The sequence below is a fragment of the Cannabis sativa genome, chromosome 3 (genome assembly GCF_029168945.1).
Source record: "Cannabis sativa cultivar Pink pepper isolate KNU-18-1 chromosome 3, ASM2916894v1, whole genome shotgun sequence".
NCBI classification, from domain to species: Eukaryota; Viridiplantae; Streptophyta; class Magnoliopsida; order Rosales; family Cannabaceae; genus Cannabis; species Cannabis sativa.
Window position 1 is genome coordinate 32,106,940 of NC_083603.1, and position 3,832 is coordinate 32,110,771.

The window sequence follows — 3,832 nt, forward strand, 5'->3', positions numbered from 1 at the left end:
CGGCCATGGCTTAGTGGATTGGGCCTTGCTTTTTGCAATTTTGCAATTTTAACACCTTTTGTATCTGATTTTCTCAAAAATGCCAATTTCCTAATTCAACCATTTAAATGCCAATTCTAACTATTTAATAACTATAAATAATTAATAAATAATATTGTCATTTATCATATTTATTAATTGAACCATACAAAGTATCATAATTAACAAATATGCCCCTATTAACTCTTTCTTTACAATTTCGCCCTTACTTAGTGAAAATTTCACAAATAGACATAGTCTAACTTGTGAATTATAATTGATTAATCACAACCAATTACATGAGTCTTACAAACAATATTATCTCAACTAGTGGGGGGACCATGGGTCTATATAACCGAGCTTCCAATAAGTAGATCAAGAATTTAGCACTAAAATTCACTAACTTATTAATTATTCGTTGAATCCACGCATAGAACTTAGAATTGCACTCTCAGTATATAGAATGCTCTATATGTTCCACCATATAGACACATCATTAGTTATCCATTGTTATAATCCTAATTTGATCAATGATCCTCTATATGAATGATCTACACAGTAAAGGGATTAGATTACCGTAACACCCTACTATGTATTTTATCCTTAAAACACTTGACCCCGTATAAATAATATTTCAGCTTATGTGAAATGAGATCTCCACCATTTATTTTCGTTTGGTCAAGCTCGAAGGAGATCATCCTTTGCTTACTATTCGCCAGATAGAAGCTATAGATTCCATGTTTATGCTAGCGCTCCCACTCAATTGCACTACCGTGTTCCCAAAATGTACGTATCACCCTGACCTAAAAGTAGGCTTAACTAACAAATCAAAGAACACGAATAGCCTTTCAAGATTGAGCCTAATCATAACAGGATTAAGATCATTTGATCTAGGATCAACTTGGCGATATTGACTTGAATAGATTTTATGGTAAGTTTAATTAAATCTAAGCCAAAGTTCAATATCGGTCCCTTCCGATGCATACTCCATGCATCCAACCTGAGCTTTACTTTAACCAATGTTCTGGAAACAACATAGTATTTCTCCAAATACAAGTAAACTCTTGTTGTAGATTATCATATCAGTAAAACCCTGTGTCTGATAAATCTAGGAAACTTTATTCACATAGTCATGTTTACTTTCCAATGTGATGACAGCACAATAAACATGATCAAGTATGTGAAAAGGGTTTAAGATGAATTTATAAATCAAATAGACAAGCAATTGATAAAGTGAACCAAAACATACACAAATGAATGAAAAATACTTCTGTTTCTTTATTGATGTTGAATAGAATAGATTACATTGAAATGGAGTTTTATTTAGGGCATAAAACCTAACAAACTCCCACTTGCACTAATATAAAACTAATTAGTACATATCAATTAATCCTAAATTCTGACGGTACTTTTCAAAGGCTGTCACGACCATGACTTTGGTGAATGGATCAGCTAGGTTGTCCTCTGTGTCAACTTTCTCAACTAGTACATCCCCTCTTGCCACGTATTCTCCGATAATGTGATACTTCCTTTCAATGTGTTTGCTTCTCTTGTGGCTTCGAGGTTTCTTTGTTGTTTGTTATTGCTCCATTGTTATCACAGAGTAGTACCAGAGGCTTTTCCATTCTAGGAACAACTCCTATGCTGGTGAAGAACTTTCTTAGCCAAACAAGTTCTTTAGCAGCTTCGGCTGCTGCTATGTATTCAGCTTCCACAGTTGAGTCCGATATCGCGGTTTGTTTAGCACTTCTCCAAACCACTGCTCCACCCCCAAGAGTAAACACCATCCCAGATGTAGATTTCCTGTCTTCAAGACTTGCCTGGAAATCTGAATCAGTGTAGCCTATGGGATTTAAAGCACCACCCTTGTAGACTAACACAAGATTCCTTGTACTCTTTAAGTATTTCAGAATATACTTAACTGCATTCCAATGTTCTTGTCCTGGATTAGACTGATACCTGCTCACGATTCCAATAGCATAACAGATGTCAGGTCTAGTGCATAACATTGCATACATTAGACTTCCAACTGCAGAGGCAAAGGGAATTTTTGCCATGTCCTCTATCTCTTGAGGATCAGTCGGTGACTGTTCCTTAGATAGACGAATACCATATCTAGAAGGCATGTTTGCCCCATTGGTGTTGCTCATGGAGAATCTCTCTAAGACTTTGTCTATGTAGGTTGTTTGAGAGAGAGCAAGAGAGCTGTTCTTCCGGTTTCTGATAATCTGAATACCAAGAACATAGGCTGCTTCACCCAAATCTTTCATATCGAATTGAGTGTTGAGCCATTCCTTGATGTGAGTCATTTTCTTGACATTGTTTCCAATGATCAAAATGTCATCAACATAAAGGACGAGGAATACTACTACTTGGTCTTCCTTGAGTTGGTAAACACAAGGTTCATCTTCATTCTGAAGAAAGCCGTAGGTCTTGATGATTTCATCAAACCTTTTGTTCCATGAGCGAGAAGCTTGCTTGAGTCCATAGATAGACCTGTTTAACTTGCAAACTTTCTTTTCCTGCCCAGGAAGAACATAACCTTCTGGTTGCTCCATATAGATGGTTTCTTTAAGTACCCCATTAAGGAAGGCAGTCTTGACATCCATTTACCAGATTTCATAATCGAAAGCAGCAGCTATGGAGAGAAGAATTCGGATGGATTTGAGCATGGCAACAGGACTAAAAGTTTCCTCATAGTCCACGCCTTCTCTTTGGGTATAACCCTTGGCTACAAGTCTAGCTTTAAAAGTTTCGACTTCGCCTCCAGCTCCTCTTTTCTTCTTGTAAACCCACTTGCATCCTATCGGGTGATAGTCGTCAGGTGCGTCTACATATTCCCAGACTTTGTTCTTTTTCATGGAATCCATTTCTGAATCTATGCCAGCTGACCATCGTTTCCGTTGCGGACTAGCCATTGCCTGTTTATAGGTTAATGGATCGTCATCAATACCGTCACCTACGACCATATTGATTTCACCATCCAAGCCATAACGAGCAGGTTTTGTTGAAACCCTCCCACTACGACGAGGTACGGTTATCTTCTGAACAGAAACTTTAGTAGTAGATTTCTCAGTTTGTTCAACTGAGGGAGTGGGATTGTCTTCTTCACGAGTGGAAGAGGACGGAACATTGGAAGGACTTATATCTGATAGCAATTCCTCTAGAACAACTTTACTTTTCGGTTTGTAGTCTTTAATATAGTTCTCTTCAAGGAAAGTAGCATTTGTAGAAACAAACACTTTGTTATCCTTGTGACTATAAAATAGTCCGCCTCTAGTCTCTTTAGAATTTCTGACAAACATGCATACTTCGGTACGTGATTCAAGTTTGCCTTCTTTCTTTCTTAAGACATGAGCAGGGCACCCCCAAATTCTGTAATGGCGTAAACTAGGTGTTCGACCATTCCAAAGTTCAATGGGTGTCTTAGGGACTGCTTTAGATGGAACAACATTTAGAATGTCATTTGCCATATGTATAGCATATCCCCAGAAGGACGTAGACAGAGTTGAATAACTCAGCATAGACCTAACCATTTCCAAAAGAGTGGGATTTCTTCTTTCTGCAACTCCATTTTGTTGTGGAGTGGCTGGGGCAGTGTATTGGGATTCAATTCCAAGTTCAATTAAATGATCTTTGAACTGCATATCCATATATTCTCCACCCCTATCAGTTCGCAAGATCTTTAATGATTTACCTAATTAGTTTTGGGCCAAAGCATGAAACTCCTAAAACTTTTCAAACGTTTCAGATTTCTTTTGCATTAGGTAAAGAAAACTATATCTAGAGAAATCGTCAATGAAAGTGACAAAAT